Raw genomic sequence first — 15,053 nt, forward strand, 5'->3', positions numbered from 1 at the left:
ACCTGATTTAACCAGGTCAAAGAGGAAATGTGTAGCAGAACAACCTTACTCCCTGCCCACTGATAGCCCAGTGTTTGACCTCAGGTTGCAGTTCACTGAAAACCATGAGTAAGAAGACCTATGCCAAATGAAACCTACCCAACACTAAATGCAAATTTTTTAAGCAAGAAGTAAATGAACCAATTGAAAAAAATGGAGAAATGTCTAGACCACTTAGATGGGTTTATGCATTTAAGAAAGAGTTGGCTTATGCTAGCAACTCACCAACCTCAGAAGAAAATACTTTAAATCTTCTGATATGACTTTTTTCTGGGAATGAAGAGATGAAACAAAGAGTGCATCTCACTGAAAACCCCAATCCCAAGCCCTGAATAACCCATTAATAGTCTACAGACCACTTTAAAGTTCTAAGAACTTTTCTGCCTGACATTTGTTCATGCTTATTAGACATGTGATGAAAAAGATGATTTATAACACAATCCTTATATATATAAGCTTTCTTCCAGAAAACAATCATTGTTTGTGCAGTGCTGGTAGAAGCATCTGAGTTGTGAAGTGGTTTTGGCTGCAGGGAAGTGAGAGGTTGACTCAGTTAAAAACCTTTCAACATCTTTATTTTAGTTCCCTAGTGAAAGGTCACTAAAGGCACGCTGAACAAAAGCAGGAGAAGACACTCTTTTTCCTGCTGTTGATGGCCCTCAAGCTGCCAGTGGAGAGGAAAGATGCTCTGACTTGCTCAGGTGGAGGAAGGTGCCCTCACCAATGCCAGGGAGAGTGGCCTGCAGCCCCATGGAAGCTCTGCACCTCATTCACTGACACGGAAGACTTTGTCCTTACATTTTGGTGGAGAAAGTGGTTAAAATTCATCCTCACAAGCCAGAAGGAGATTCTTTCTATGAAAGACGACCCTCAGGGATTACTGAAAAGATCTGGGAGTTCCAACAGGGTGTGGTGTTAGGAAAATGGGCAATGAGGGAGTGTCAGGACACCAGTGATCCTTGTGGTCTTCCTGCTCCCTGAAACGGCAAGTCCAGGCCAGCCTGAGGCATCCCTGGACATACCTGCAGAGTCCAGATGACTCATTTTAACCAGGAAAATTGCACTTCCCAAATCTGCTTAGAGAAAGGAGTACTGAAGAGGACAGATTTCTCACAGCTATAAAAATGACCCTACATGGAAACTTCTGTGGAGTATGCATACATGTACACAACTACATGTATATAAACTAAAATGATCTAAAACTGCTTACAGATCAGTCTAAGTGCCAAGAAGTGATTTCTGATTTCAAAAGCAGTGTACTGAGAGGATGGGAAGAGGTCAGGCTAGTTTTAGAAAGAAGGAAGTTCCCGTCTTGCTTTTTAGCTCGATTTTTTTTTTTCATTTATGACTATCAGCTGGTAGTTTCATACTTCCGAATGAGCTTTGGCCAAGGAATTCTATGCATAGAAATCAGTATTTTTAGTTATGAAGCAGAGACATCGTGGTATCCACATTCTTTGGATCTCCTCTCCTGAGGTATAACCATTGAATCTCTACTAATTGCAGTTGAAACAAGCACAGTACTGCCATTACTTTCAGTAAGGTCAAGGCTGGGTCCATTGCAGACAGAGATCCATTAAGCCCTTTATGTGCTGGCCAGGCCTTACAAAATTGGCCTGGCATTCTTGTTGTTCATTCCTCCTGGCTGCTGTTAATCAATTAATATGTGAAATTGCAGAGTCAAATGGAGACAGGATATTAATATAGAGTGTGCACTGTTTCCCTGCAGGAATCCACGTAAAAGCTGTCATTAACATCATGCATATACATGAGTCCAACAGAAAGCTATTAACTTATGTATTCGTCCAAGCAGGCTCAGTAAGTGCTTTACCATCAACAGTCTTGCTGCACTTGAAATTAAATATGCGTGTCAAGGTTAGCACTTCCTGGGCTGAGAAACTGAACCAGAAGAATATTAACAGATGTTAGCAATATGTGTGTGTGGGAGGAGAAGATCACACCTGAACCTAGTCAGTACTGAACAGTATTTGGAGCCTGGAGCTAATAATCTAGAAAAAACCCACTTTTAAGGAGCACAGTCAGAGTTAGTGCTCTCTGCTGATGCCTTTCTCCCCTCAGTATGCCCAAATGGACTTTCTGACACGGTACTTAAACACTGTGACTGTGTTAAAGCCTGACCTTGGGCACCCAGGAACCTGCATGGTCTTTTGCAGCAAGACAATCCAGCTAAAGAAATGTCTCTGGCTGATGCAGAATTACCTATTGTCTCCACCTCCCTGCTGCAGCCTGTTACCTGGGGATGGGACAACAATTCCTGCTCCCTGTCCCTGAGACAATCCTCTGGTTCCAAGTAGAAGTATTGAAACTCTGTTCAAGGCAGCTGGTTTAAGTTGGCTTTAGTTTCCTAAGACATATTCTCTTTTTAAAAAACAAACTGTTTTTTAGCTGTTGAACAAAATTATTAACAGAATAGGTAACGGATGTCAGGAAAATGCAAACTTTAAACTCTGTTGGAGAAAAGAGCCTGCTCAGGTCTGAGATCAGATTTCCAGCTGTAAAAGAGAAAGCTCTGTCTAGAAGTGCACCCAGGACTTACCAAGTGGCAGAAATCCACTATGATCCCACACTGCAGACCCTATGGTGTCTGAGGGAGTATGCACAGGAATCGGGGAAGGAAGCAGTCATATTTGTAAAAGGTCCAAGGAGGGAAAATGCTATGTGAGAACTGGGAATTGGCAAAGACAACTTTTGTTTAAGAAAATAAAATAAAATAGACTAAGGACAATCTGGGAAGCAATATGGCCAGTGAGTTGGACATTTGTTCTGGGGAAAATGCTTGGGAGCCATTTCAAGGGATATAGTGAGAGAAGAGTGACCAAACCCCCCTAGATTAGAGGAAGCCAGCATAGACTGAGGCACAGGAGGATCGTGTCATGCTTAACTACTCTCCAGGAACCCTTTGAAGATACCACTGCCATGACAGATAAGGGTAATTTAGTGGGTAGCAGAATATTTTGATTTTCCAGAAGCATTTGACTGTTTTGCATGCAGTAGATTAATGGCTTTTGTACAAAGACATTAAAGGGAAGATAAAACAGTGACTGGAATGGAAAAAGAGCTTAAAAATAGGAGACAAAGGTTGGCAGAGGATGGAAGGAAGCATTTCTGACTGTTTCTAAAATTGACATAATTTCTATTTATAGTGGACCTAAAGATATTTATGTTGAAGCCAGTGGAAGTGTGCCACTGAGATCAGATTTGCAGGAAGACAATGAGAATGGGTGGTGTCCTGCTTTGATCTATGTACCTCTTCAGAACAGCCTAAAAATGGGATGGTAAATCACCTTACTGTATGAGCTGCAGGCAGACAACCTCTGGAAGTGCTGCTGACTTCACTTGGAGGGTCTGGCACAGGGGTGAGTTTGCCCATCGAACCTGTGTAGAGGGTCTGAGCAAGCAGCACCTCCTGCAGCCAGGCAGTAAGAACATTCCCATCCAAACCACTGCCTTAATCATTGGGCCAAAAGTATTTCCCTGAAAAGTGCTATGGGAAGACCTGGAAGCAGGGCTGAAGCATCCTGTTTGAGGACACAAAGGGGCTTTTCCTAATCACAGAATCACAGAATAGAATCACAGGACAAGCTGAATTGGAAAGGACCCTCAAGGAACATTGAGTCCAGCTCTGGGCCCTACACAGGACAGTTCCCAAGAACCACTCCATGTACCTGAGAGCACTGTCCAAACCCTTCTTGAGCTCTGTCAGGCTGGTGCTGTGACCACTTCCCTGGGGAGCCTGTTCCAGTGCCCAACCACCCTCTGGATGAAGAACCTTTTCCTAATATCCAGCCTAAACCTCCCCTGACACAGCTTCAGGCCATTCCCTCGGGTCCTGTCCCTGGTCACCTCAGAGAAGAGATCAGTGCCTGCCCCTCCTCTTCCCCTCATGAGGAAGCTGTAACTGCGATGAGGCCTCCCCTCAGTCTCCTCCAGGCTGAACAGAACAAGTGACCTCAGCTGCTCCTCACAGAGCTTCCCATCTATCCTTGATGCTGCAGGCTTGCACAGCATCATCCTTAGTGTGTACCTGCAGCAAGACTAGGCCTCTTCCCCGTTGGGAACATTGAGTCCTACCAGTGGGCAAAGTGTCAATGCTGGCCCCATGGGCCAAGTGCCAGTGGGATCTGCTCAAGGTCCAACAGGTCAGAAGAAGTTTAGGAGACAGCCCATGAGCAGCAGATCCCCAAGAGCCCGGCACATATTGTTCAGCAACAGTAATTGAATTTGCTGAACAATTGAACGGTAACATCTCAAGTAATTTCAGTCCTAAACTTAGAAGGATAGGACAGCCTCCAGCCACCTCTTGTTAAACCATAGCCTGCTCATTGCAGGCAGAGCAGTGAGTAGCCCTCAGTGAAATCCTTTGGTAGCCAGTGCACTGTAATGCCTAGAGGTGATGAAGGGTGAAGGGCAGAGGAAAGCTGAGGTCCTGGCTCCATCAGCTCCAAAACTCAGGGTTATCTCAAAGGAAACTGGATTTGAAGTGTCTAAACTCTTCCCTAGCCACTGCAGACAACTCTTTGTATGTATCACTGTCCCTGTGTCAAGCTCCAGGAATTGCCCCTGTTGATGTGCACTGGCAGTGGGAGTTAAAAGAGGCTTCATGAACAAGCATCTGATGGCACAGAAAGCCACAGCCAGAGGAAACTTGTGCCCAAATTACCACCTCATGGAGGTATTCTGCTAGCCCTGCTCTCCCTAAAACTAGGGTGGGTCAGGCTTGATGCCTCTGAAGTTGTTGAATGGGTCAATAAAGTGAAATCCTATGAATTCAAAATTGGTGCTTGTCTTCAAGGTCAGTAGAGTCATGTTGTTTGTTCAGCAGAAGGACAGAGATTTTCCCATTTTTCCAGTTAGATAGGTACTCTGGAGTAGTGTGCTACCTCCCTCTTAGCTGGAAGTGTCTTTCATGTAATCTGATTCTCTTCTTCTTCAAGGATATTTTCTTGGTCAGACCTGTAGATCCAGGCCTATGTAAGAGATCTTAAAGGTATTCAACTAATTTCCACTGAGTATCTCTAAATTTGCATTTGCACTCAAGTTATGTTAATTTTTGGACACGGGGCACATCAGACAGTATATCACTAAACAATTTTTTCCCCACAAGCCTTCATTATCTCTCAGTCCTAAAAGCAGCAGTCTGCAAAATAAAAAAGCTTTTAGATAACTTTTCCTGAATACTCTTTCTATTCCTTTTCAGTTTTGCTTGTAGCACTTTGTCCTGGCTTTCAGAGTGGGGATAAAAATACAGGAAAAAATATATCATGTTTGAATGCCTGTGGGGAAAACAAAGAGCATTTGAAACATGTTGTTCTAAAATATAACTTCCTACCTGTAGTCTTTGTTTTTTCTGGAAGTTTCCAGAATCCTTGATAGCATTTGAGTTCTTAAAAACTCTTAAAAAACGTACTCAATGAGCATAAATCAAGATAAGGAATACATATGGTAACAATACTGTCTCCTGCTTGGTTTCAATTTGTTCCAGCTGTTTGCATGATGGTGAATTGCAGGGCCAGGAACACTGTGTTCAAGACCATGTTACTGGAAGTGGCTGACAGACCACTTGGGCAGATCACTACCTCCGTGCAAGCAGGTGAGGTAACAGAGAAGTCAGCATTCACCTTGCGGCAATCAAAAGAGTTACTTCGGTATAATGGAGGAAAATCCAGCCCCTCCAGCTCTTTGAGGCCGCCATAGGAAAAGGTCATGCTCAGCAAACAAAAAAGAAAATAATATCTGGGTGTTCAAAGTCTGCCTGAAGTTTGATTTCTCTGCCAGAAAACCCAACACTAAAGTTTAAGATAACATTTAGAGCGAAACAGATGTGCTTGGGTTGTTTATTTGAAATAACTCCTCATACCTCATAGCCCAGCTTTGTAAAATCTTTCTCTAACTTGAACATTTAACGAGGTCACTTCTTACAGCAGTAATCATTAGTGATGCACAGACAACCATCCCAAGGGAGATGTACTTTACACTCCTGCTTGTAACTGACAGAAAAAAGAGCTGTATAAGTGTATGAGCTTAAATACGCTACGTTAAATTCCTTATTAAATAATGGTATTGAATCCTTACACAGTGCTTTCTTTCTCTTGTGCTGGAGCTCTACAAAATATTCTATCCCTTCCCTCAGTGATACATGCTATCCAAAACAGAAACATCACCTGCTGTGTAATGCGCAGAAATACAAGGTCACTATAGTCAATAACCACAGCTTAAATAAATGGCTGAGGATATGACTGTGCTCATTCTTTCCCTTCTTTCTCTGTAGATCAGTTGTCGGGGAGGAGAGGAGTGTGTGTGGCACCCAGATGTACTGGGAGCTTTCATCAGTGGAGCAGAATGTTTGGCACCCAAGGTTATCACCTGCTGTATGTCTTTCTGGGATTGCCCAGGTATGAAAAATTGTATTTAACATGCCTTTAAACAACCCCACCCACTGCCCTGTGTTTCCTATCTCAGAAGTCTTTCAGGCTGCAATAAAGTTAAAACCAGGGTTAACTCTGCTGAAATTAATTGTGAGGTTAGCAGAAGCAAGGCTTAAAGTAGAGCAGTTTTTGTGTTACAAAACCAGGAGTCAGCAATCAACTAACATCACAGTCTGGGGAGAATGACAGCACAGGCCAGGGTTCAATGGAATCCGCTCCAGAACAGCCAACGGGTTGTATACTGGCACCTGAACTTCACACTGTCTCCCTTGCTCCTGCAAAGTGAGGACATCTGGTTCCCAAAGCTCCTCTACCCAATACCCCCATATTGCTGCGGCACCCATCTGGGGAAGGGGTGCAGCTGCTGCTACTGAATCCCCCTTGGAGCAGGGCAAGGGAGCTCTCTAATTGCAACTTTTTTCCCCAGGAAGCCTGGGCAGAACAGTGGGGAGCTTTGATGGGGAAGCAGATATCATGACAAATCTGGGGTCCTGAGCTCTCCTGGGCAGTGATACTACAAGGACAGCAGGACATGTAGGTCCATCTCTGGTGTTGCCAGTGACCACATGAAAACTGCGTTACTTTCCCTCCTTGCTGCCCTTTTCTACCTGCTGTACTGTAGCTACCCAAAACATAAACCATATGATCATCCAGGCTGACGTTGTCCTTCCCAAGGTCTTTGCATTGTACACGCAACAAGAGGCATCTTTGCAATCTGGCACTGCTGTGGTACGGATGCTCCATTGGATCCTCAGATTTTCAGTCCCTCTCTGGGCCTAAGTGCTGCACTCACACTTGTAAAATGAATTTGGAAAAAGTGTTGCAAACGCTTAAGGCTGGCCTTGTAAACTTCCTGCAAATTTGTCATGGTAGAACAAATAAATGATATAAATATTAGAATATGATCAAAGCGTAGAAAGGTTCTGATTTGTTATCTGCCTCTGGGCATTACGGACTGCAGAACCTCGTGGCTGAGGACTGGGATGCAAGAGTGGGTCTGCAGTGTTGGTGGCACCAGAGGAATCCTTACACAAGCTTCAGATGGAAAAACCTGAGATCAGGTATATTGTGCAGGGAGATCTGTGCTCCCTGCATGTTTTTAGGTTTTTTGAACAAAAATTTAGGATAATGAAAGAAGGTTTTAGGGGGGCTATTACCGTGAGTCCCATCCCTCGTCTGCTGTTCCGTGTATGTAGCACACAGTGGGTAATGGCCTAAACAGACCTGGTCAATCTTCTAAGTTAATCTCCAGTTCCAGGTAAAAATAACATTTGTCAGGTCCAAGTACCAGAAGAATTTATAGAGACTGGAAATAATGCTTCTTATTCTTGCTTTGTGAGGGAGACTTAATGGGTGAATAGAAGAGACAGGGCACCCTGCATCCAGCTGGGCTTCCCCCCCCACAGTGTGAACGCTCTCTAGCACAGTCTCAGGGCTCACCAAGACAGTTTTAGTTCTTACTAACAGGGTCTCAGAGCTCACTGAGAGTCTCTGAGAGAAGCTGTGATGGCATCCTCGGAGCAGCCCAACTAGAGGCATCACCAAACAGAAGCCTGCATAAACTCTGCTGAAGCTGCAGGACAAGCCCCGTCTCCTCATGCCCTCTGTGCTCAAGCCACACAGCAGTGCAAATCAAGACAATCCTCAGCCAGGGAAGCATGCATCTCCCAGACAAACACTTGTCCTTTTATTTCTTCATGTGACCATATTTGTTGGATCTTTTCCTTACCAACTGCTGTCTGAATGTCAAGAGACACTGTATCTTTGTTTTTCTCTGCAGCTGTGAACTATGATAAACATGATGAAGTGATGACCTAACATCTAGGGCTAGTTCTTATGGAAAACCAGCATTTTTCCTCATTGCTGTATGAGACAGCAAAAGTGCATGGTCCTTCTTGGTATGAGCTACCGCAGCTTGAGAGAATCATCTCGAGCAGTCTCTGTCCTCACTGGGCAGTTGCCTTTCCTGGGATGCTGCTGCTTACATCCCACAGCACCAGCACAAACATGCTCTAAATGAGGAATAAAAATACTTAGAAAGCAGGCCATGGGAGATGGCCAAGAGCTGTGAGGAAGAGAAAGCTTTGAACAGTGCTGTAACTGAAGTGAGGTCTCCACCTTCTAAGAGGAAGGGGGTCTTGGAGCTGCCTGATGAAGGGGACAGGCACTCAGTGGTGCACAGCAGCACTCAGCAAGCAGCCCTGCTCTGTTCCTCACACCCAGTGGTTTCCAGAGATGCCTCATTATCTCATTTCAGGAGTGAAATCTGATTAGATTTAAAAAACAATCAGTAAAATTGAAAACATTCAGGTTTTCCATGTGCGGGTGAGCAAACCCTTGGGTTTGAGTGTTACCGTATGGAGAATACAACTGCAGCTGGCCGGGTTTTCCCCTCCCACCAGGACAGGAGCAGGCTGTGGACCTTCCCTGGAGCTTGCCTGGTTGACTGCAGCAGGAAGCCTGCATTTATGGACACATTTTGTCCACAGTGACCATGAGGTTGTCAGTGACGCATTACAACTCCTCAACTGAAGTCTTTTGGCCAAGCTCTTGTGTTACTGAAGTCAGCAAGAACAATGCAACCAATTCAAGCAGGAACAGAATTTGGCGTGACAGAAGCAAACAGAAAGGCTGGGACAATGAACCCTCTCAATTGATCAGAAATAATCTTCCAGCTGATGGGCATAAAACAGTATTTACAGAAAAGGCCAAGCTAATTTTCCATAACTCTCCTGTGAGGCAACCCTTTTTCCGCTGCTCATCTTACAAAAGCAGAGAAGCCAGCATTCACAGCACTGCTAATATAAAATAAATCAACAGATTGGAGGCATCTTTCCAAAGAGACAACTGTGTTTATTAGTACAAGATACTAGTAAAAGCACTCTGTAATGACGATTTCCTCATTTCTTTGTTTTATGTTTATTATAGCCACTCCTCTGTTGCAACAAATAAAACTGACGTGAGGATTATTAGAGTCAAAGGCAGACTCCGATTTTTTTCTTAATGTGCTTGGGGTAACTCACACAACAGACAGCAATGTAGCAGGAAATGCAAAGGAAGTAGTTGTTTCATGTTACAAGGCTGACCAACACAAATTTATGTGGGTAGTTTCCTGGGAACTGATCCAAAAAGAACCTTAGATGTCACCATCCCCAGCTTTACAATGCTGAAGTTTCAATGTCTATTCCCAGGGCATAATCTCCAGCCTCAAATTAGGTTCTTAGCATGGACAGAAACAGGATGCAAAGTGGGATGCCACAACTCAATACTGAGCACTGCAAATGATCAGCCTCAATGGAAATGAGTCCCCAAAAGTCTCTATTTAGGCACTGAAAATAGAAAACACAGATTAGCAAACACTTTAAATATGTATGAATAAATGTTTATAAATTGTTTCCTTATCAAGAGATGCTGATCAACCTCGTACTTCTGGAAAAGTGATCGGGGGAATATGAGAAATATATTCTGTAGGACTTTCTGACATCAATAAAGGGCTAAAGTATATAAGCCTTTTCCAGGGTTTTAGTAATCAGCTCAGGTTAACAGCTTGAAGCAAAATAACCCATCTGGTTGTTATTCTATGGTAAATACCCTGGGGCAGCATGTGTTGGTTTGTTAGAAAGCAGTGGAAGTGCAGAATCAGAAGGCTGATTTTAAAAATTCCCCTTTCTGATTAATTGGAGCATTTTGTTAATTACATGCTGCACGAAAAGATGAGCTTGAATATAGGCAAAATAAAGACCCCCCACAACATGCATTTATCCTCTGCAAGAAATAAAGTGTGAAGAACTGCCAATACTGAATCTCAGCCGTGTTTGCATACTGCAGTGCTGCCAAGGGCAACAGTGTGAAAATCTGCAAGACCTACATTCGTCCCTAGTGTTATTCAGCTCTTTCTGGTGCAGATACAGCTGGGATAAGTTTGTCTCAATAGGGGTAGACAGAGGTGCCCGTCAAGAGCAAAGATCAGTGTACTGCTCCTGGGAGAAGAGCAGATACCAGCCTGCAGCACAGGAGTTCATAATGCTCTGTTTCTTCCATGTGAAAGTGCAAACCATTCCCAACAACTGGCTGACCCACACAGCTTCATATCCAGCTGTAGGGTGGTTTCCAGCCTTAACACTGTCTGGCTATGTTTCCCCACCTGCAAAACAAGAATAGGAACTCAGGTGGCCAACTAGGAATATGAGAAGGGGGCAAGTGTGGTGATATTCCCCTGAATACACTTTCCCCTCCTCTATGTGCATTTGTGGTTTAATTTCTCCAAATAAGACTTGTCTTTGCATTTCACAGTCTTTTATAGAGGTTAAAGGAAAGCAAATCCTTTGTGAAAGCACTTCACTTCTAGTGCTTTCTCCTTACACAAACTGCTATGGTTCCTGCCTTAAGCTCCCTAGCAACGGATGCAAGATGCCAGTTTTATCCCTCCTCCAGGTTTCATGGAGATTTAAGCTCTTGATCCCACACATGTACATGCATTTGACTGCCTGATCTTTCTGCTCGGTCCTAACAACCCATGTCTGTTGCTTCCATGAAAAAGATGATGAACCACCTGGGACAAAGCCTCAGAGCTGCTTTGAACCAGTACATCTTCACAGTTTCTTCAATGTTTGGATAACTTACCCAGAGTGAGAGTGAAGCTTGTGCTGTGCAGACCTGTGCTGGCAGATGCTTCAAGCCTTGAAGTCATCCACCCCAAATTCCTTCTGTAGCACAGATAAATCGGTCTATGAATTTCTAATGCATCTGCCATGCAGCATGGAGATACCATGACATTTGTGTCAGTGGGAGACATCAAACCTTTCCAATGTGTCTCTGTTGTGTTCTGCATTGGGATGAGCCAGCAAACATCAGAGCTAGGACTAGGGCCGTGGTGTAGTTTCAAGTATGTGTTGCTTGTAGTGGGGCATTTTGCAGGGTACTCTGTTAATTTGGCGCGTTGCTGCAGGAGTCCCTGGCAGAGAGGCAGCAGGAGCAGTAAAGCTTATCTGAAGGGAAGTCAGCTCTTACACAGCCCAATAGGCTGGGTTTCTCAGAAAATGTGTTGTTGTTTAGCTGATTGCCATCTTGGAGAGAGAGGGTGCAAAAAAAAAAAAAAAAAAGACAGAAGTGTGTGGGAAAGAAAACAGGGTTGATATCAGACATTTGGTATGAGAGCTAGCTCTGTACTTGACTAACTTCATCTGTGTGCTGCTGGGAGTTTGGGTAAAGCTGACATGGATTTGAATGAAGAAATTTGGACAAGGGGATGAAATGAAGTGCAAAAGAAATATAGGCTGAATTTCAAGACCTAATGTTTAAGTGTGAGGGATTTTTTTAAAATAAAGATGTCAAAAAAGAACAAAATGTCCTATTTTTTCCAGCATCTGTGTGCAGTCAGACAATAAACTCAGGAAGGTGCTGCCTTTCCCTGCCCTGTTCATGCCCATAAGCACCCCAGAGTCAAATCTCAGGGAGAAATGAGTCCATGGACGTGCACTACGGATGCATATGGTCACACAGCAGGGACAGACAGATGGGCAGGGGGGCTGGGGCTTCACTGGGTAAAGACGGGGTCAGCTCATCTAGAGGTGAACAGATCCATGCTGCATTGCACTGGGCACAGCCTCTGTGATCAGTGTTTGCAGCATAAAACAGACCCAGTCCAAGCAGTTCAGATCACTCTCACCTGGAGCAAGATATTGTCCAAAGAGCACATCCTCCTCTATCAGAAGCTCAGCTTCTACATGCAGCATCGCATCTGAAATCAAAGATGGATCTTAACACAAGGAGGCAGGTGCCAGCTCTAGATGTCTGTGCCACTCAGGCAATTAACTGACAAATATAAACCAGATCTCCACATTTCAAAGCTCATTTGCATTGCTCCTGAGACAGTCTGTCGGAAAAAGATGCAATTAGGTTGAAGCCGACAAGATTTATGCGTGGGGGGGAAAAAAAGAGAACAAAAAGCGAATCTGTCGAGCACCCTAGGAGAGTGGCAGCACTGGCATGAGCATCCTCTGCAGGAGAGCAGTCAGCAGGGCTATAGCAGTCAGGAGAGAGGCACAGAGCTGCGTCCCCCCGCCTCCAAAGTCAGCAGGGAGCGGATGCTCACAGCGATGAGCACTGAAATGTTGCCGGCAGCCTTGGTGGGAGGTTGCTGCTGGCAGTTCAGCTGCTACATTGCGAGCCCAGGCTGCCATCCACCCTCGGCCACATGAGCCAGGCTTGTGCACAGCTCAGCTGATCCTCTGCCCCTTGCAGAATTCCGCTTCTGCTCATCACGGATGATGCATGTGGGCATGAGGGTCCTGAAGGTGTAGCCCTCCAGATAGTGTTCCTGCTCTAAACAGGAAGGTTGTCATTCCAGGACCATGTGCAAGCTCAGCAGCCACCACAATAAATGAACCTGTAGATCAGACACCTGGGATGTACCTCCCTCACTTTTGCTTAACTATCTTAAACAGGAAGGTGCCAAAATCTATATGGCTCTCTTATCTCGAAAATGGGAAAACTCAAAGTATATGTCATACCTCTTGCTTAAGAGTAAAATCACTACAGTAACATCACCTGTTTAGCACTCCACACTAAGAAGACTTGGAGTTACTGTGAGATTCATACTTGTGAAGGGAAAAAATAAAGCTTTGCCTTGCAAACCATACTTAAACCTTCTCTGTGGTAAAAAGATTGCAATAATTACATGATTAAAACATTTTAATGGTTGTTGGAGATTGCTAAATTGGCGGGGAAAAACACATTCCCTCTTCCCGTTTTTTTCTCTTGGCACCACTATGACAGGAACTAATGGTGTCTGAGCAGCTCACTTTTGAGTCTGGTCCTTTATTTGCCACTGGGCAGACATTTCAGCAGGCTGTTAATAAAAAGCACTCCTGTTTTCACTCTGCAGGCAGCATGGAACTGGGGCAGCCCTGGAACTCTGCCCTGCTGCCACAGGCAAGCCCAAAGCTAGACGGTACAGCTGTATTTTAACCCAGATAGGCAACACTGTCAAGAGTCCTCTTGAGCAACTGAGTCTCGACAGCCAATATATTTGCATGTGAGTTAGGAGAAGACAAAGAGAAGTGATCACTCTTGCCTTTGTCATGCTGGCTCCACTCAACAGTGGTTGCATGGCCCTAGGGCTTGCAGCGACCTGTTGATTCCTAGCCATCACGCCCATGACACTCACAGCTTTCTAAATCTTTCTTACACCCTGTTAAATGCTACCTTTTTGAGGCTTAGCAGTTGTAACCAACCCAGTAATTCCTTGTAAGAATACCTTCGGTTGTGCTGTTTGCAGAGAGGAACCCAGAGCTGCGCAGAGGTGAGCTGGGACCCCCATCTCTGGCCGCAGCATTTGGGTTCCTGTTTCATGCTCTCTTAATTTCCCAGTAAGTCTCAGTATTTAACTGGCCTTTGATTGCCTCTGTGGATGGAGGTGCTCTTTCCAAGGACCTCTCTGCTCAGAGCCTACCATCATACACACAAATAGGGGGTTGTCCTCCTCTCCATATGCACCACCTCACACAGTGACATAAGCAGTTTGATTCACAATCTAGATAATTTATCTGCAAGAATTTATTTGCTTTCTTATTCCCAGTCCCTTTCATTAGATCCTCTTGCAATTCCTAACTGTCTGCCTTCATTTCAATACCCTGAACAACTTGGTACTGCCAACAAATGATAACTCAAGGCTCCCTTCCCTCTCCAGATCATTTATGAACACATCAAAGAACCCAGACTTGGCACAGATTACTAGCACAGGTAAAAGACCTGCACAGCTCCACTGATGACTTTTGTCCACTGAAGAAAATGACCATTTACTTCCATTTGTCATTTTCTATCATTAGCCAACCACTTGGGTTATGAAGACCCTAGCTCTTGTCCCCTGGTTACTTAGTTTCCAAAAAATCTTTCTGAGAAGACCGTAGGAAAACCAAAGACACAAAGTCACTGGCATCACATATGAACTAATCTCACCAAAATGCCCCGAGTGGCTTGCTGGGCAGAACTTCCCACTCAGAAGCCTTTATCACTTGCCTGGTTTCGTCCAGATGTGCACTAACATTATCTTATACCACAGTCTGGGCTAATCTGCCTGGCACGGATGTAAGGGCTGCCATTCTCCAGATTTCTCCACAGTCTTCATCCCTTTTACATATGATTACAGCTACATTTGCCCCCCTCCAGTCTTCAAATGCCAGTCAATGAGTGCTAATTGTTAGCTAATTTCTTGAATAAAATTGTATGCTAGATTTCATTTAATATTAATTACATTTATAATTTCAGACTTCTGATTCTACTGTTAAGATTTTTCAGAATGGAGAGGAGACTTATACAGGTGCTGGATTTCATGAAGGACTCAGTTTTACCCAGGAGCATGAATTAATTACAAATTCACATTGTAAGCATACATATGGCTTATTTGCCTAGCCACACAAGTTGTTAGGCATCCAATTTGCATACAGCAGGACTTTGCTTGCACAGATGCTGTCAAGCATGAGCTAACGCATTCATTTACTGAAAAATCCATCTTGCTATGTTTCATTGTTAAGTACATTGTGCTTTATGCATAGTTTATCTTGTACT

At 44.2% G+C, this 15,053-nt stretch overlaps 1 long non-coding RNA gene across 1 annotated transcript in view; it reads left to right on the top strand.

Moving 5' to 3' along the window:
• The window catches only part of LOC109143512, a 36,995-nt gene extending 30,344 nt beyond the window's left edge, over window positions 1-6,651 (top strand). Inside the window, exons 2-3 of the long non-coding RNA XR_002043734.3 lie at window positions 5,543-5,650; window positions 6,329-6,651. This is a non-coding gene — a long non-coding RNA (uncharacterized LOC109143512). The remainder of the gene's footprint in view (window positions 1-5,542; window positions 5,651-6,328) is intronic.
• The last annotated feature ends 8,402 nt before the right edge of the window (window positions 6,652-15,053 follow it).

This window comes from Corvus cornix, chromosome 3 (assembly GCF_000738735.6).
Source record: "Corvus cornix cornix isolate S_Up_H32 chromosome 3, ASM73873v5, whole genome shotgun sequence".
Taxonomy (NCBI): domain Eukaryota; kingdom Metazoa; phylum Chordata; class Aves; order Passeriformes; family Corvidae; genus Corvus; species Corvus cornix.